Source organism: Macaca mulatta, chromosome 11 (assembly GCF_049350105.2).
Source record: "Macaca mulatta isolate MMU2019108-1 chromosome 11, T2T-MMU8v2.0, whole genome shotgun sequence".
Classification (NCBI taxonomy): Eukaryota; Metazoa; Chordata; class Mammalia; order Primates; family Cercopithecidae; genus Macaca; species Macaca mulatta.
Genome location: NC_133416.1, coordinates 8,903,728 through 8,923,557, shown reverse-complemented (window position 1 = coordinate 8,923,557; position 19,830 = coordinate 8,903,728). Strand labels below are relative to the sequence as shown.

Here is a 19,830-nt window from a genome sequence, read left to right as displayed (position 1 = left end):
TCAGCACCACCTGGGAGCTTGTTAGAGATGCTGATTGATGGGCTTCACCACAGAACAGGAATCTTTGGTGGTAGGGACCAGGAATCTGTGTTTTAAAGTTCTCCCTGTGATTTTTTTTTTTATTTTCATGACAGCCTACCATTGAAACCAGGTGATTTTTCTGAATGCTATTGAATACTCTGAATGCTAAGAACTACTCTTCTAGAGAACCAGGCAAAAAGTAGAAAATCATTGTTTGTTGATGAAGGAAGGGGCATAAATGAGAACTAAGGTTTGTAAACAAATAGAGGGTAGGAGTCATTTTCTTACATTTAAATATTGAACTGTACATCAATGTGATATGCAAAATAACTCTTAAAAACAACAATGCTCTTTGCCTCAGGTCCCCTACACTGACAATTCAATGAGCCTTGAACAATGAGTCTTTAATTGCTGATAAACAGTCATCCTTCCTCTGGGAGGTAGAGTTACTCTCCAATTACCAATGATGGAAATATGAACCCCACAGCTACTGAAACTACTTAGTTTAGAAATAACAAATGGAGGCCGGGCGCGGTGGCTCAAGCCTGTAATCCCAGCACTTTGGGAGGCCGAGACGGGCGGATCACGAGGTCAGGAGATCGAGACCATCCTGGCTAACACGGTGAAACCCCGTCTCTACTAAAAAATACAAAAAACTAGCCGGGCGCGGTGGCGGGCGCCTGTAGTCCCAACTACTCGGGAGGCTGAGGCAGGAGAATGGCGTGAACCCGGGAGGCGGAGCTTGCAGTGAGCTGAGATCCGGCCACTGCACTCCAGCCTGGGCGGCAGAGCGAGACTCCGTCTCAAAAAAAAAAAAAAAAAAAAAAAGAAATAACAAATGGAATTATACGGCATATTCTTCACTTATTTTGCCTATTATACCTATAAAAACACAAGCATACTTTTTTCCCTAAAAGAACCATTTTATTATGAAAAATTGTAGCTAGCTGTGGTGCTTCACGCCAGTAGTCCCAGCACTTTGGGATACTAAAGCAAGAGGACTGCTTTGAGCCCAGGTATTTGAGGCCAGCCTGGGCAACAAAGAAAAACACTGCCTCGAAAACAAAAACAAAACAAAACAAAAAATCAATTAGCTGGGCTAGGCGGCACATGCCTGTGGTCCCACCTACTTGAGAGGCTGAGGTGGAAGGATCCTTTGAGCCCAGAAGGTCAAGGCTTCAGTGAGCTGTGGTTGCTTCGCTGCACTCCAGCCTCAGTGACAGCCTGACCTTGTCTCAAAAAAAAAAAAAAGGGGGCTGTCTGGGCGTGGTGGTGCACACCTGTAATCCCAGCTACTCAGGAGGAAGGAGAATCCCTTGAACCTGGGAGGTGGAGGTTGCAGTGAGCGAAATCGCGCCACTGCACTCCAGCCTGTGAGAATGGAAAAAAAAAAAAAATGCTGGGGGAGGTAGCTCAGGCCTATAATCTCAGCACTTTGGGATGCTGAGGCAGAGAATTGCTTGAATCTGGGAGGCGGGGGTTGCAGTGAACTGAGATTGCACCACTGCACTCCAGCCTGGGCAACAGAGCGAGACTCCATCTTAAAAAAAAAAAAAAAAAGAAAGAAAGAAAAGAAAAATTTCACACTTACATAGTGAACAAGAAAGAAAGAAAGAAAGAAAAATTTCACACTTACATAGTGAACAATATAATAAATCTTAACATATGTTAACATATGTATCCATCATCTAGTTTTAATTAACTTGCTCCTGGCTGTTTCATCAATGACCTTACCATGAGAAGAAATTTTGAAGCTGAATAAAAGATTCAACTAACAGAAAAATATGTGAGACACCACCAACTCCTTTTTCCACAATGAGCATCTCTTATTGGGCTAGGCATCACTGAGACCTATGGAATGAGATCTCTGTAGGTGGGCCCAGAAATCTGTTCTTTACGAATCTCTGATTTTTATTTGTTTGTATGTTTACTTTTCTTTTTTCCTGCCCCATGATGTAGAGCTTGAAAGAATCTCTGGTTTTTGCATATACTAAATTAGAGAAGCACTGCTCAAACTACAGTGCTTGGCAGCATTAAAAAAAAAAAAAAAAAAAAAAAAAAAAAACTTACCAATTTATCAAATTAATGAATCATTTCCAATAGCTAAAACATTGACATTCAGAAAATTGCAGAGTTACAATAACTTTTTTTTTTTGAGATGAAGTTTTGCTCCTGTTGTCCAGGCTGGAGTGCCATGGCACCATCTCGGCTCACAGCAACTTCCCTCTCCTGGATTCAAGTGATTCTCCCACCTCAGCGTCCCAAGTAGCTGGGACTACTGATGCCTGCCACCACACCCGGCTAATTTTTGTATTTTTAGTAGAGATGGGGTTTTGCCATGTTGGCCAGGCTGGTTTCCAATGCCTGACCTCGTGATCCGCCCGCCTCAGCTTCCCGAAATGGTGTACAGGCTTGAGCCACCGCACCTGGTTTTTTTTAATTATTATTTTTTCTTTCCTATGGTGCTAGAAAAAAAATTTCTGACTCATGGTTCAGCTTTGGATTTGTCAGATTGTACTCTAACTAAAGGCTTTTTAATACTCAAGGACTGAATTATTATTTATACCAAATTCTAAGATCTACTGGAGAGTTCGGAAGACTAAACCATCAAACCGCATTGTCAAAAATTGTCCTGTTTTTGCTTCCTGAAAAATATGAGGAAAAAAAAATGTCCTGACCTTGAATACTAGTGTTGCCAAGGTATTTCTGACTTCCTCTTTCCCACTCTACCCTCAGGGGATCTTTGACCCAATATAAAAAGGGATTTCTGTTGAACCCCTGGTAAGTCTAGCCCGCATGGGAAGGAGGAATATCTAAGAATGAGTTCCAAAGTTTAGCAAACAAAAATAGAACGTTGCTCTGGAACAGATGTTACTGACCCCGAAGACAGTCGCCTCCTCAATTTCTCAGTAGGTGTTAGAGAAGGAGGAAGAAGAACGTGTGGGTGGAGCTGAAGAAAGTGAAGTGGTGATGATGTTCCTGGGGAGAGAAAAGTCCAGCACCTATGACAATTCTCTTATCTTGACCTTAGGTGTCGCCTCAGTTAGCTGATGTGGGATAAAATAAAGCTGTTGACCCTAATCATACAGCATCCAAAGAGTGAATTATCTAAATAGTGAGTTATCCCGGCCGGGCGCGGTGGCTCAAGCCCGTAATCCCAGCACTTTGGGAGACCGAGACGGGCGGATCATGAGGTCAGGAGATCGAGACCATCCTGGCTAACACGGTGAAACCCTGTCTCTACTAAAAAATACAAAAAACTAGCCGGGCGAGGTGGCGGGCGCCTGTAGTCCCAGCTACTCGGGAGGCTGAGGCAGGAGAATGGCGTGAACCCGGGAGGCAGAGCTTGCAGTGAGCTGAGATCTGGCCACTGCACTCCAGCCTGGGCGACACAGCGAGACTCCGTATCAAAAAAAAAAAAAAATTGTTCAGGGTCAGTTACAGATCAAACTGCTTGTTCTATTCTTCCCCCCTCCCCTTCAACTACTGCACTTGACTAGTATTAAAAGCTTTTTACAAAAATAAATAAATATTATACTTAAAATATGACAGGACATCAGAGTATTTCATTTACTGTAAAGGGATTGGAGGAAGAGGGAGTAAGAGGTCCCAGCCTCCAGGAGTAAATGAGTTTAATTATGTGAAAGAAAGAGCTCAAACTTGTGGCACACAGTGTGATGTTGAAAAGGAAATTCAGATTTAAGAAAGCGTTTGTGGGCCGAGTGTGGTGGCTCACGCCTGTAATCCCAGCACTTTGGGAGGCCGAGACAGGCGGATCACGAGGTCAGCAAATCAAGACCATCCTGGCTAACATGGTAAAACCCCGTCTCTACTAAAAATACAAAAAATTAGTCGGGCGTGGTGGTGGGCGCCTATAGTCCCAGCTACTCCGGAGGCTGAGGCAGGAAAGTGGCGTGAACCCGGGAGGCGGAGCTTACAGTGAGCTGAGATCACCCCACTGCACTCCAGCCTGGGACACAGAGCAAGACTACATCTCAAAAAAAAAAAAGAAAAAGAAAGCATTTGTGGGTTTTTTGGTTTGGTTGGTTTTGGGTTTTTTTGTTTGTCTGTTTTTTGAGACTGAGACGTGCTCTTGTCACCCAGGCCGGAGTGCAATGGCATGATCTTGGCTCACTGCAACCTGCGACTCTTGGGTTCCAGCGATTCTCCCCACTCAGTCTATCCAGTAGCTGGGATTACAGGCGCTGGCCACCATGCCCAGCTAATTTTTGTATTTTTAGTAGAGACAGGGGTTTTGCCATGTTGGCCAGGATGGTCTGGAATTCCTGACCTTGTGATCTGCCCTCCTCAGCCTCCCAAAGTGCTGGAATTACAGGCGCTACTGCTCCCAGCCCTGTTTTTTGTTTGTTTGTTTGTTTGTTTGTTTGTTTTGGTTTGGTTTGGTTTGGTTTTTTTTTTTTTTTTTTTTTTTGAGACGGAGTCTCGCTCTGTCGCCCAGGCTGGAGTGCAGTGGCGCGATCTCGGCTCACTGCAAGCTCCGCCTCCCGGGTTCACGCCATTCTCCTGCCTCAGCCTCCCGAGTAGCTGGGACTACAGGCGCCCACAACCGCGCCCGGCTAATTTTTTGTATTTTTAGTAGAGACGGGGTTTCACCGTGGTCTCGATCTCCTGACCTTGTGATCCGCCCGCCTCGGCCTCCCAAAGTACTGGGATTACAGGCGTGAGCCACCGCGCCCGGCTGTTTTGTTTTGTTTTAGACGAACTCTCACTCTGTTGACAGGGCTAGAGTGCAGTGGCACAGTCTTGGCTCACTGCAACCTCTGCCTCCCGGGTTTAAGCAATTCTGCCTCAGCGTCCCAAGTAGCTGGGATTACAGGTTTACGCCACCATGGCCGGCTAATTTTTGTATTTTTAGTGGAGACAGGGTTTCACCATGTTGGCTAGGCTGGGCTCAAACTGTTGACCTCAGGTGATCCACCCGCCTTAGCCTCCCACAGTGCTGGGATTACAGGCATGAGCCACTGCTCCTAGCTAAGAAAGCATTTGTTAAGGGTACTAGTTTTGTTTTTTGTTTTTTTAATTTGAATTGAGAAACAACCCCCATATGGTGAACAAGTCTGAAGTAAATATTGTTTTTTTGAGATAGCCTCACTCATCACCCAGGCTGGAGTGCAATGGCTGGATCTCGGCTCACTGCAGCCTCTGCCTCCTGGGTTCAAGTTATTCTCCATCCTCAGCTTCCCGAATAGCTGGGATTACAGGTGTGCGCCACTATGCCAAGCTAATTTTAGTATTTTTAGTAGAGATGGGGTTTCGCCATGTTGGCCAGGCTGGTCTTGAACCCCTGATCTCAAGTGATCCACCTGCCTCGGCCTCCCAAAGTGCTGGGATTACAGGTGTGAGCCACCTCACCCAGCCCAGGCTGATAATTTTTAAAATAAGCTCTTTATTTTAGATTGATAGATGAATTAAGAAGATGGTACACAGAATTCTCATACTCCTCATACCTTGTTCTGTCATTGTTAATATTTACATAGGCATCGTACATTTGTCACAATTGATTAATCAATATTAATCTTTTTGTTTTTGAGACGAAGTCTTGCTCTGTTGCCAGACTGAAGTGCAGTGGTGCGATCTACGCTCACTGCAACCTCTGACTTCCTGGTTCAAGCGATTTTCCTGTCTCAGCCTGCCGAGTAGCTGGGATTACAGGCATGTGTCATCACGCCCAGCTCATTTTGCTGTTGTTGAGGCGGAATCTAGCTCTGTTGCCCAGGCAGGAGTACAATGGCCCAATCTCGGCTCACTGCAACCTCCCACTCCTGGATTCAAGGGATTCTCCTGCCTCAGCCTCCTGAGTAGCTGGGATGACAGGCACCCACCACCACTCCCAGCTAATTTTTGTATTTTTAGTAGAGACAGGGTTTCACTGTGTTGGCCAGGCTGGTGTCGAACTCCTGACCTCGTGATCCACCTGCCTCGGCCTCCCAAAGTGCAAGGATTACAAGCGTGAGCCACCATGTCCGGCCTTTTTTTTTTTTTTTTTTTTTTTTTTGAGACCCAGCTAATTTTTGTATTATTAGTAGAGACAGGGTTTCTCCATGTTGGCTAGGATGGTCTTGATCTCCTGACCTCATAATCCTTCCGCCTCGGCCTCCTAAAGTGTTGGGATTACAGGCGTGAGCCACCCTGCACGGCCTCAATAGTAATTTTTATGGAATTCTGTTATCAATATTGGTTAATATTGATTAATCAGCTTTTTTTTTTTTTTTTGAGACAGAGTCTTGCTTTGTTGCCCAAGCTGACGTGCAGTGGTGTGATCTCGGCTCACTGTAACCTCCAGAAGTGATTCTCCTGCCTCAGCCTTGATATTTTTTGTTGTTGTTGTTGTTTCTTTTTAAAAATTTTTATTTATTTATTTATTTTTGAGATGGAGTTTTGCTCTTGTTGCCCAGACTGGAGTGCAATGGCGCGATCTTGGCTCACCACAACCTCTGCCTCCCGGGTTCAAGTTATTCTCCTGCCTCAGCCTCCTAAGTAGCTGGGATTACAGGCATGTGCCACCACGCTTGGCTAATTTTGTATTTTTAGTAGAGACGGGGTTTCTCCATGTTGGTCAGAATGTCTTGAACTCCCAACGTCAAGTGATCCACCCGCCTCGCCTCCCAAAGTGCTGGGATTATAGGTGTGAGCCACCATGCCCAGGCTGTTGTTTCTTATTTTTTTGGAGATGTCACTCTGAGGCCCAGGCTGGAGTGCAGTGGTGCCATTTTGGGTCACTGCAGCCTCCACCTTCCAGGTTCAAATGATTCTCCTGTCTCTGCCTCCCTAGTAGCTGGGATTACAGGCAGGAGCCACAACGTCTGGCTAATTGTTTATATTTTTAGTAGAGATGAGGTTTCACCATGTTGGCCAGGCTGGTCTTGAACTCTTGGGCTCAAGTGTTCCTCCTGCTTTGCCCTTCCAAAGTGTTGGGATTACAGGCATGAGCCACTGTGCCTGGCCTAAAAACTTGTTCTTATATTTTTGTGTATTTATTTTTTGAGACAGAGTTTCACTCTTGTTGCCCAGGCTGGAGTACAGTGGCATGATCTTGGCTCACTGCAACCTCCACCTCCCGGGTTCAAGCGATTCTCCTGCCTTAGCCTCCCAAGCAGCTGGGATTACAGGCACCCGCCAGCACGCCTGGCTTTTTTTTTTTTTTCATTTTCAGTAGAGATGTAGTTTCGCTATGTTGGGCAGGCTGGCCTTGAACTCCTGACCTCAGTTGATCCACCCTGCTTGGCCTCCCAAAGTGCTGAGATTACAGGCGTGAGCCATGGCACTCGGCCTGTTTTTTTGTTTTTGGGACAGGGCCTTGCTCTGTCATCCAGGCTGGAGTGCAACTTTTTTTTTTTTTTTTTTTTTTGCAGAGTTGAGGTCTTGCTAGGTTTTCCAGGCTGTCTGAAACTCCTGGACTCAAGCTGAGGCAGACGTTAAAATAATAATAATAAGTACTGCATTTATTCACTCCAAGAAAAGAGCTAAGGCCTAGAATGTGGCAAGGCAAGGGTTAAAAAGAAAAGAAGAACAAGTTTTCCTCTGTTAGCAGCTCACTTCAAGGACAGTTATAAGATAACACTGTCCGAAAAGCCAAGGCCAAAGGAATGGGCTCTAGATAACCCTGCCTTCTAGGGCAAGGTTGAGGAAATAAAAGAAAGACAAATTCTTTTCTTTTTTTTTTTTGAGACGGAGTCTTGCTGTGTTGCCCAGGCTGGAGTGCAGTGGCACAATCTCAGCTCACTGCAAGCTCCACCTCCCAGGTTCACGCCATTCTCCTGCTTCAGCCTCCTGAGTAGCTGGGACTACAGGCGCCCACCACCTCGCTCGGCTAATTTATTTGTATTTTTAGTAGAGACAGGGGTTTCACCGTGTTAGCCCAGATGGTCTCGATCTCCTGACCTCGTGATCCACCCGCCTTGGTCTCCGAAAGTTCTGGGATTACAGGCGTCAGCCACCGTGCCCGGCCGAGAAAGATAAATTCTTCTTACTGACACTCCTTTCCTTGGTCTCTTAAGCATGACTATGTTTTACAAATGTCTGTATTTAGCCAGTTCTTGTTTTCCTTTCCAAATATCTACAAGACCACCAGCTAAGCAAGGCCGTAAGTTATACACTATATGATTAACTGCATTTGTTTTGCTTTTGTAAGCCTATTTATTTATTTATTTATTTATTTATTTATTTATTTATTTTTGAGACGGAGTCTTGCTCTGTCACCCAGGCTGGAGTGCTGTGGCCGGATCTCAGCTCACTGCAAGCTCCGCCTCCCGGGTTCCCGCCATTCTCCTGCCTCAGCCTCCCGAGTAGCTGGGACTACAGGCGCCCGCCACCTCGCCCGGCTAGTTTTTTGTATTTTTTAGTAGAGACGGGGTTTCACCGTGTTAGCCAGGATGGTCTCGATCTCCTGACCTTGTGATCCGCCTGTCTCGGCCTCCCAAAGTGCTGGGATTACAGGCTTGAGCCACCGCGCCCGGCTGTAAGCCTATTTATAAAAACTCCCGCTCTGTCTTTGTTCAAGGCTTAGCTTTTTGGACTTGAATCCACTGAGCCGGTGTGTACCTTACATGAACAATCCTCTTTTATTGCCCTGTACTGGTCTCTCTATTCCTCAGTTTGCCGCAACAAAGTGATCCTCCTGCCTAGGCCTCCCAAAGTATTGTGAATACAGATGTGAGGCTCCATGTCTCGGCTAGAAATGTTTAAAATAGGAGTTATCCATGGTTCCAAGTAAATTCTCAAATCCTTAAATGTGCTGTGCTCTAATCTGTCTTTATTCCTACTTAGTGTTACTGGGAACTGTAAGGTATTGGGAATTGATTTTTTTTCCTTTTTTTTTTTTTTTTTAGACGGAGTCTCTATCTGGAGTACAGCGGCAGGGTCTCGGCTTACTGCAACCTCCAACTCCCTGGTTCAAGTGATTCTTCTGCCTCAGTCTCCCGAGTAGCTGGAATTACAGGCATGTGCCACCATGCCCAGCTAATTTTTGCATTTTTATTAGCGACGGGGTTTCACCGTGTTGGCCAGGATGGTCTCAATCTCCTGACTTTGTAATCCGCCCACCTTGGCCTCCCAAAGTGCTAGGATTATGACCCTGAGCCACCCTGCCTGGCCCAATTTCCATATTAATACATTCATTTTACTTGAGAAAGATATTTAACTATGTTTTTATTTTTTTCTGGTAAGATGTTTGCAAGAGTACAAATATTCATCCACAGTATATACTTTAACCGTCTAAAAATCTTTATAACTGGCTGGGCAGGGTGGCTCATGCCTATAATCCTAGCAGTTTGGGAGGCCTAGGTGGGTAGATCACTTGACGTTAGGAGTTCAAGACCAGCCTGGCCAACATGGTGAAACTCTGTCTCTACTAAAAATACAAAAATTTGCTAGGCATGGTGGTGGGTGCCTGTAGTCCCAGCTACTCGGAAGGCTGAGGCAGGAGAGTCGCTTGAACCCAGGGCTGGGTGCAGTGGCTGACACCTGTGATCCCAGCACTTTGGGAGGCTGAGGCGGGTAGATTACCTGAGGTCAGGAGTTTGACACCAGCCTGGCCAACATGGTGAAACCCCGTCTGTATTAAAAATACAAAACTTAGCCAGGTGTGGTGGCTGCCACCTGTTCTCCCAGCAACCTGGGAGGCTGAGGCAAGAGGATTCCTTGAACCCAAGAGGCAGAGGTTGCAATGAGCCAAGATCACACCATTTCACTCCAGCTTGGGCAATAAGAGCAAAACTCTGTCTCAAAAAAAAAAAAAAAAAAACAATAAGTCCGGGCGCGGTGGCTCACACCTGTAATCCCAGCACTTTGGGAGGCTGAGGCAGGCAGATCATGAGCTCAGGAGTTCGAGACCAGCCTGACCAACATAGTGAAGCCCCTTGTCTACTAAAAATACAGAAATTAGCTGGGCATGATGTCATGTGCCTGTAATCCCAGCTACTCGGAAGGCTGATGCAGGAGAATTGCTTGAACCCGGAGATGGAGGTTGTAGTGAGGTGAGATGGCGCCACTGCACTCCAGCTTGGGCAACTGAGTGAGACTTCATCTCTAAATAAATAAATATAAGTTAAAACAAAAATTTAAAACATTTTTTTGCTGGGTGTGGTGACTCACGCCTGTAATCCTACCACTTTGGGAGGCCGAGTGGGGTGGATCACCTGAGGTCAGGAATTTCAGACCAGACTGGCCAACATGGTGAAACTCCACCTCTACTAAAAATACAAAAATTAGGCCGGGCGCGGTGGCTCAAGCCTGTAATCCCAGCACTTTGGGAGGCCGAGACGGGCGGATCACGAGGTCAGGAGATTGAGACCATCCTGGCTAACACGGTGAAACCCCATCTCTACTAAAAAAATACAAAAAACTAGCCGGGCGAGGTGGCGGGCGCCTGTAGTCCCAGCTACTCGGGAGGCTGAGGCAGGAGAATGGCGTAAACCCGGGAGGCGGAGCTTGCAGTGAGCTGAGATCCGGCCACTGCACTCCAGCCTGGGCAACAGAGCGAGACTCCGTCTCAAAAAAAAAAAAAAATACAAAAATTAGCTGGACGTGATGTCCCGTGCTTGTATTCCCAGCTACTCCAGAGGCTGAGGTGAGATAATCGCTTGAACTTGGAAGGTGGAGGTTGCAGTGAGCCAAGATTGCACCATTGCACTCTATCCTGGGCAACAAGAGTAAAACTCCATCTCAAAAAAAAAAATTTTTTTTTCGTACTCTCTCTCCTAAGCCCAGGAGGTTGAGACTGCAGTGACCTATGATCATGCTGCTGTACTCCAGCCTAGGTAACAGAGCAAGACTTTGTGTCAACAAAATTTTAAAATATTATTCAGCTTTGGCCAGAATGCCCATATGTGGCACCCATATGTGGCTCATGCCCATAATCTTAGCACTTTGGGAGACCGAGGCGGGTGGATCACCTGCGGTCAGGAGTTCAAGACCAGCCTGGCCAACATTGTAAAACCCTGCCTCTACTAAAAATACAAAAATTAGCCGAGTGGCATGTGCCTGTAATCCCAGCTCTTGCGAGGCTGAGGCTGGAGAATCGCTTGAATTCGGGAGGCGGATGTTGCCGTGAGCCGAGATTGCGCCACTGCACTACTGTCTGGGTGACAAAGCGAGACTCCGGATCAAAAAAAACAGAAAGAAAGAAAATAAAAAATATTATTCGGCTTTAAAAAACAAGATCTTGCCATTCACAGCAGCATGGAAGATATCATGATAATTGAAATAAGCCAGACAGAAAAAGAATATATTACATGATCTCTCTCATATATGGGATATAGGAACAGTCAAATACATCAGCCTCCTGAGTAGCTGGGATTACAGGTGTATGCCACCATACTCGCCTAATTTTTTTTTCTTTGTACCCAGAACTTTCCTGGCATCAGTGAGTTTTAAAATTTTTTGACAGAGCTTAGGTCTCATTAAGTTGGCTGGGCTACCATTCATCTCTTCACGGACATTTAGATTGTTTCCATATCTTGGCTATTGTGAATAATGCCACAATGAATATGGGATGCAGTTATTTTTACAAGGGCTGGTTTCATTTCCTTTGGATATATACCCAGAAGTGGATCACAGGGTAGTTCTGTTTTAATTTTTTGAGGAATCTCCATACTGCTTTCCATAATGGCTGCACCAATTTACATTCCCACCAATGTAAACACTTCTTCTTTTCTCCACTTAGCACCAACACTTGATTTGGGTGGCTGGAAAGTCCAAGACCAAGGCCCCAGCAAATTCACTGTCTGGGGATGGCATGCTTCCTGGTTCACAGGTATCTGTATTCTTGCTGCATCCTCACAAGGAAAAAGTCCAGGAGAGAGCTCTCTGTTGTCTCTCTCTTTTTTTTTTTTTTTTGAGATGGAGTTTTGCTCTATCACCCAGGCTGGAGTGCAATGGCACGATCTCGGCTCACTGCAACCTCCGCCTCCCAGGTTCAAGCCATTCTCCTGCCTCAACCTCCCAGGTAGCTGGAACTACAGGCATGCGCCAGCACGCCCGGCTAATTTTTTTTGTATTTTTAGGAGAGATGGGTTTCACAATGCTGGCCAGGCAGGTCTCAAACTCTTGACCTCAAATGATCTGCCCACCTCGGCCTCCCAAAGTGCTAGGATTACAGACATGAGCCACCGCACCCGGCTTAGCGTCTCTTTTTTTTTCTGAGACGAAGGCTTGCTCAGGCTGGAGTGCAGTGGCATGATCTCGGCTCAGTGCAACCTCCGCCTCCTGGGTTCAAGAGATTCTCCTGCCTCAGCCTCCAGATCACCTGGAATTACAGGCACGCACCATTGCACCCGGATAATTTTTTGTATTTTTAGTAGAGACGGGGTTTTCCACCATGTTGGCCCGGCTGTTCTTGAACTCCTGACCTCAGGTAATCTGTCTGCCTTGGCCTCTCAAAGTGTTAGGATTACAGACTTGAGCCATGGAGCCTGGACCTGGTGTCTCTTTTAGAAGTATACTAATCTCATTTATGAGACATCACTCTTATTACCTAATCACATTCCAAAGGTCCTATATCCTATTACCATCACATTGGGGTTTAGGATTTCAACATATTAATATTGAGGGGGTAGAAACATTCAATTTGTAACAATAATTTTAAAAAAAATTTTTTTTTTTTGAAAGGGAGTCTCACTCTGTCACACAGGCTGGAGTGTAGTGGCATGATCTTGGCTGACTGCAATTTCTGCCTTCGAGATTCATGCAGTTCTCAGGCCTCATTCTCCCAAGTAGCTGGGATTACAGGCATGCATCACCATGCCTCGCTAATTTTTGTATTTTTAGTAAAAATGGGGTTTTGCCATGTTGCCCAGGCTGGTCTTGAACTCCTAGCCTCAGGTAATCCACCTGCCTTGGCCTCCCAAAGTAACTATATATACATATATATATACATATATATACACACATATATATACACACACATATATACACATATATATATATACACATATATATATATATATTTTATTTATTTTTGAGATGGAATCTTGCTCTGTGGCCTAGGCTGGAGTACAGAGGCATGATCTCAGCTCACTGCAACCTCCATCTCCCGGGTTCAAGCGATTCTCCTGCCTCAGCCTCTGCAGTAGCTGGGATTACAGGCGCCCCCCACCATGCCCGGTTAATTTTTGTCTTTTCAGTAGAGACGGGGTTTCACCATGTTGGCTAGGCTGGTCTCGAACTCTTGACCTCATGATCCACCTGCCTCGGCCTCCCAAAGTGCTGGGATTACAGGCGTGAGCCACCGTGCCCGGCCCACAGTAACAATATTCTTAATGCAGTGTTTGAGGAAGAGGGGCCATGGACTGCATAAGATAAATTTTTGGCCCAGCGCCATGGTCCACGCCTGTAATCCCAGCACTTTGGGACAGTGAGGTGGGTGGATCATTTCAGATCAGGAGATTGAGATCAGCCTGGCCAACATGGTGAAACCCTGCCTCTACTAAAAATACAAAAATTACCCTGGATTCGTGGCAGACGCTTGTAGTCTCAGCTACTTGGGAGGCTGAGGCAGGAGAATAGCTTAAACCCAGGAGGTAGAGGTTGCAATGATCCAGGATCGCACCACTGCACTCCAGCCTGGGGGACAGAGCGAGACTGTCTCAAAAAAAAAAAAAAAAGAAAAGAAATTTTCATAGTAGGCTATGTAAAAGGAAACCATCCCGTGAAGAAAATATTTTTTCTTTTTTCTTTTTTTTTTTTTTCTTTTTTTTGAGACGGAGTCACGCTCTGTCGCCCAGGCTCTGGAGTGCGGTGGCGCAATCTCTGCTCACTGCAAGCTCCACCTCCTAGGTTCAGGCCATTCTCCTGCCTCAGCCTTCCGAGTAGCTGGGACTACAGGTGCCCGCCACCACGCCCAACTAATTTTTTTGTATTTTTAGTAGGGACGAGGTTTCACTGTGTTAGCCAGGATGGTCTCGATCTCCTGACTTTATGATCCGCCTGCCTCGGCCTCCCAAAATTCTGGGATTATGGGCGTTAGCCACTGTGGGGCCTGTAATCCCAGCTACTTGGGAGGCTTAGGCGGGAGAATCTCTTGGACCTGGGGAGCAGAGGTTGCAGTGAGCCAAAATCATGCCACTGCACTCCGGCCTGGGAGACAGAGTGAGACTCCATCTCAAAAAAGAAAAAAAAAATTTAGATTCCCCACAACATAATGAAATGTTCAAACGCTATTGAATTATACACTTTAAATGGGTGAATTTTATGTATTTGAATTATATCTCAATAAAGCTCTTTTTAAAGTTAGATTTCAGGCAGGGAGTGGTGGCTCACGCCTATAAACCCAGCACTTTGGGAGGCCAAGTTGAAAGGATTGCTTGAACCCAGGAGTTCAAGATCAGCCCGGGCAACATGATGAGACTTTGTCTCTGAATAAACAAACAAACAAAAAAACCAACAGGCATAGTGGCTTGTGCCCATGGTACCAGCTACTGGGGAGGCTGAGGTGGGAGGATCGCTTGAGTCCGGGAGTTTGAGGCCACAGTGAGCTGTGTTTGTGCCACTGCACTCCAGTCTGGGCAACAGAGCAAGACTTTGTCTTAAAAACAAACAAATAAATGAAAAGGCTGGGCACACGGGCTCATGCTTGTAATCTCAGCACTTTGGGAAGTCGAGGAGGGAGGATCACCTGAGGTCAGCACTTTGAGACCAGCCTGGCTAACATGGTGAAACCCCATCTCTACTAAAAATACAAAATTAGCTAGGCATGGTGGAAGGCTCCTGTAATCCCAGCTACTTGGGAGGCTGAGGCAGGAGAATTGCTTGAACCCGGGAGGGGGAGGTTACAGTGAGCCGAGATCGCGCCATTGCACTCCAGTCTAGGCAACAAGAGCAAAACTCCATCTCAGAAAAAAACAAAACAAAACAAAAAAACCAGTATTTATGTATAAAGTGCAAAGGAATGAGATATAACATTCATATACATTTCAAGACATGCAATACAGTATTATATATTGCTTTAGGAGACATGCAGGCATAGTAAAATATTAAGTGTGTGGAAATGCTAAATGCAAAACGCAAGGTAAGTTTATTCTTATGGGAAGAGGGATGTTGTCAGGGAAGTATAAATAGAAGGCTTTGGCTGGGCGTGTAATTCCAGCACTTTGGGAGGCTGAGGCAGGTGGATCACCTGAAGTCGGGAGTTCAAGACCAACCTGGCCAACATGGCAAAACCCCGTTTCTACTAAAAATGCAAAAATTAGCCAGGCATGGTGCCAGGTGCCTGTAATTCCAGCTACTCGGAGGCTGAGGCAGGGAAAATTGCTTGCACCCGAAAGTTGGAGGTTGTGGTTAGCTGAGATTGCGCCATTGCACTGCAGCCTGGGTGACAGAGCAAGACTGTCTCCAAAAAAAAAAAAAAAATCAACTTTCCCGGAGCATAATCAGGTTTATAGAGAAATGCCATGTTTGGAGGGGATGGTTATTTTATTTTATGTATTTATTTTGATACGAAGTTTCTTTCTTGTTGTTCACACTGGAGTGCAATGGCATGATTTCAGCTCACTGCAACCTCTGCCTCCCAGGTTCAAGCAATTGTCCTGCCTCAGACTCCTAAGTAGCTGGGATAACAGGCATGCGCTACCACACCCAGCTAATCTTGTATTTTTAGTAGAGATGGGGCTTCACCATGTTGGTCAGGCTGGTCTGGAACTCCTGACCTCAAGTTATCTTCCTGCCTCGTCCTCTCAAAGTGATGGGATTACAGGCGTGAGCCACCGTACCAGGCGTGGAAGGGATATTTAGAGATATATTGACAAACTGCAGAATGTTCTGAACTCATTAGCTTCTACAATGGATTTCCCTTTCAGTCTCAAGACATTTCCAGAGGTTGGTAATTTATTTATTTACTTTTTTTCTGAAATAAAATCAACGTCCACTGTAAAAATTTAAAACCACAGTAGTATAAAAATAGGATATATTGCCGGGCGCGGTGGCTCAAGCCTGTAATCCCAGCACTTTGGGAGGCCGAGACGGGCGGATCACGAGGTCGGGAGATCGAGACCATCCTGGCTAACACGGTGAAACACCGTCTCTACTAAAAAAATACAAAAAACTAGCCGGGCGAGGTGGTGGGCACCTGTAGTCCCAGCTACTCAGGAGGCTGAGGCAGGAGAATGGCGTGAACCCGGGAGGCGGAGCTTGCAGTGAGCTGAGATCCAGCCACTACACTCCAGCCTGGGCGACAGAGCGAGACTCCATCTCAAAAAAAAAAAAAAAAAAAAAAGGATATATAGGAACTTCTTTGCACTCCTCTCATTTAGTTCTACTCCACGGAATTAATGATTGTTAATATTTTCTTGTTTATCCTTTCAGAACTCCATTTATTGGTGAGAATGGTTTTATATAAAATGTCTTAGTCACAGTCAGGAAGCTGAGGCAGGAGAATTGCTTGTACCCGGGAGACGGCAGTTGCAGTGAGTTGAGATCCAGCCACTGCACTCCAGCCTCTGCAACCGAGTGAGACTCTGTTTCAAAAAAAGAAAAGAAAAAAGAAAAAACATCTTAGCCAGGCACAATGGCTCATGCGAGTAATCACAGCACTTCCGGAGGCCAAGGTGGGAGGATCCCTTGAGGGCAGGAGTTCGAGACCAGCCTTGGCAACTCGTAGAGACCCCGTCTGTAAAAAAAATGTAAAGAAAAGCTTCACAACACAGTCTACTTATTTAATATACATCAAAATATGTTAAATCTGGAAAGCAATTTTTATTGAAGGGCAAGGTAATCTTTCCAACATACATTTTAAAATTTCATAGGGGTAAGAAAGTTGTAGAGGCAGAAATGGTGCAAGACCATTAGAAACACCATCACACCAGCTGGGTATGGTAATATACACTTGCAATCCCAGCTACTCGGGAGGCTGAGGTAGGAAGATCCCTGTAACCCGGCAGTTTGAGACCAGCATGGGCGGCACAGTGAGACCCCCGTCTCTTAAAAGCAAACAAACAAAAAACAGCCGGGCGTCATGGCTCATGTCTGTAATCCCAGCACTTTGGGAGGCCGAGGTGGGCGGATCATCTGAGGTCAGCAGTTCGAGACCAGCCTGACCAACATGGTGAAACCCCGTCTCTACTAAAAATACAAAATTGGCTGGGCGCAGTGGCTCATGCCTGTAATCCCAGCACTTTGGGAGGACGAGGTGGGCAGATCATGAGGTCAGGAGATCGAGACCATCCTGGCTAACACAGTAAAACCCTGTCTCTACTAAAAATACAAAACAAAACAAAAAAAATCAGCCAGGTGTGATGGCACGTGCCTGTAGTCCCAGCTACTCGGAAGTTGAGGCAGAATTACTTCAACCCTGGAGGCAGAGGTTGCAGTGAGCCAAGATTGCGCCATTGCACTCTAGCCTGGGTGACAGAGCAAAACTTGTCTCAAACAACAACAAAAACCAAAAAACTGTCACAGTGGGATTTTAACAGAGGACACTAAGAGCATCCAAACACTACTTATGAAACAAATTGATAGAGCCTAGACTATGTCTCAAGTTATAACTGAAAATATACAGCTTATGAAACTAAGAGATGAGAGTACAAATTCAGGCTCAGACAGTCAGTAATTGTTATTTATTGATGAAATCACGTTATTTCCCAGCAATTTAGCTTCCTCATTTATAATTTAGAGTGATGATTGCTGGGAAATGCAGTCTCATGCATGTAGTCTTTCAATCCTGACTTGGCCTCATAAGAATAGACCGTGGGCCTGGAATACTTCTTTACCAAGAGATAAAAGAGCCCAGTCGGGTGCAGTGGCTCACGCCTGTAATCCCAGCACTTTGTGGGGCAGGTGGATCACTTGAGGCCAGGAGTACAAGACCAGCCTGGCCAACACAGTGAAACGTCATCTACACTAAAAATACAAAAATTAGCCCGGTTTAGTGGTACACATCTGTAGTCCCAGCTACTCAGGAGGCTGAGGCACGATAATTGCTTGAACCTGGGTGATGGAGGTTGCAGAGAGCTGAGATTGCACCACTGTTCTCCAGCCTGGGTGACAGAGCAAGACCCTGTCACAAATTTCAAAACAAGAGGCCGGGCATGGTGGCTCATGCCTCTAATCCCAGCACTTTGGGAAGCCCAGGCAGGCAGATCGCCTGAGGTTGGGGTTTGAGACCAGTACGGTCAGCATGGTGAAACACTGTCTCTATTAAAAATACAACAATTAGCTGGGCATGGTGGCAGGTGCTTGTAATCCCAGGTACTCAGGAAGCTCAGGCAGGAGAATCGCTTGAACCCAGGAGGTGGAGGTTGCAATGAGCCGAGATTGTGCCATTTCACTCCAGTTGGGCAACAAAGCAAGACTCCATCTCAAAAAAAAAAAAAAAAAGAGAGAGAGAAAAGAAAAAAGAGCCCAAGTGACCTGTGCTGGTTTATTGCCTCTGTGAGACTGTCTTTCCCTGTGGCAAGCCCAATGCGCCAGAGGGGTACGCATAGCCAATTTCCTGCACTGGCTGCCAGGAAGCTGATCCTGCTCTGTAAGTAAAGTGTTGCTCCACCCATGGCTTGATTGCATTGTTTTGCACAACTCTGATGGCGAGGTGCATTGAGTGGAAACATTTGGACTTCTTTTTTTTTTTTTTTTTTGAGACGGAGTCTTGCTCAGTCACCCAGGCTGGAGTGCGGTGGCAGCGATCTCTGCTCACTGCAAGCTCCTCCGCCTCCCGGGTTTACGCCATTCTCCTGCCTCAGCCTCCCAAGTAGCTGAGACTACAGGCACCCGCCACTATGGCCAGCTAATTTTTTTTATTTTTTAGTAGAGACGGGGTTTCACCATGTTAGCCAGGATGGTCTCGATCTCCTGACCTCGTGATCCGCCCATCTCCGCCTCCCAAAGTGCTGGGATTACAGGCGTGAGCCACCACGCCCGGCTGGACTTCTATTCTTGTTGGTTGGCACAGTGATGATCTTTGCAATCCTCCATGTGGTAGGAGTCATTCCCTTGGTGTTGGTAACCAGCATTCAGTGTTCTGCTCTCCTGGGATTGACAACCGGGGGCACCATATTTTGCTTAATGATCAAGTGAGGCTGGGCGTGGTGGCTCACACCTGGAATCCCAGCACTTTGGGAGGCCAAGGCAGGCGGACCATCTCGGGTTAGGAGTTTGAGACTAGCCTGGCCAACATGGTCAAATCCGGTCTTTACTAAAAATGCAAAAATTAGCTAGGCATAGTAAAAATTAGCTGGTGCCTGTAACCCCAGCTACTCGGGAGACTGAGGCAAGAGAATTGCTTGAACCCAGGAGGTAGAGGTTGCAGTGAGCAGAGATCGTGCCATTGCACTCCAGCCTGGGTGACAGAGTGAGACTCTGTCTCAAAAAACAAACAAAAAACAATGATCAAGTGAGATAATATTTAAACATTTCTACATAAATATACACCATATATTAAAATTCTATATACAGTCTAGTGATGTTAAAAATGTTGATATTGGGCTGGGTGCAGTGGCTCACACCTGTAATTCCAGCACTTTGGGAGGCCAAGGCAGGTGGATCACCTGAGGCAGGGAGTTCGAGACCTGCCTGACCAACACAGAGAAACCCGGTCTCTACTAAAAACACAGTATTAGCCAGGCATGGTGGCACATGCCTGTAATCCCAGCTACTCAGGAGGCTGAGGCAGGAGAGTCGCTTGAACCCTGGAGGCGGAGGTTGCACTGAGCTGAGCTCTGCCATTATACTCCAGCCTGGGGCATCAAGAACGAAACTCTGTCTAAAAAAAAAAGAAAAACAACAACAACAAAAAGAAACAAACAAAAAGACTTGATATTGTCCTTAATTCCTTCCAAAACTCACGTGAGCTTCTGCCAATAA

The 19,830-nt window shown here is 46.0% G+C and overlaps 1 protein-coding gene and 1 long non-coding RNA gene across 3 annotated transcripts in view; one reads left to right on the top strand and one right to left on the bottom strand.

The window, feature by feature from the left end:
• Window positions 1-19,830, top strand: part of LOC715795 (solute carrier family 2, facilitated glucose transporter member 3) — an 85,021-nt gene that overhangs the window by 4,028 nt on the left and 61,163 nt on the right. The window contains exon 1 of one of the 2 annotated variants that reach the window (XM_077953527.1): window positions 18,349-18,496. The exons of the other annotated variant lie outside the window; for it this stretch is intronic. The gene's annotated coding sequence lies outside the window, so the exon portion shown is untranslated. Of the gene's footprint in view, window positions 1-18,348; window positions 18,497-19,830 lie in introns of those variants that run through there. 2 annotated transcript variants of the gene reach the window in all.
• LOC144332769 (uncharacterized) lies at window positions 1,542-3,445 on the bottom strand. Its single transcript, XR_013400851.1, has 2 exons — window positions 3,165-3,445; window positions 1,542-2,406 (listed from the first exon to the last, which is right to left on the bottom strand). It is a non-coding gene; the product is annotated as an uncharacterized LOC144332769 (long non-coding RNA).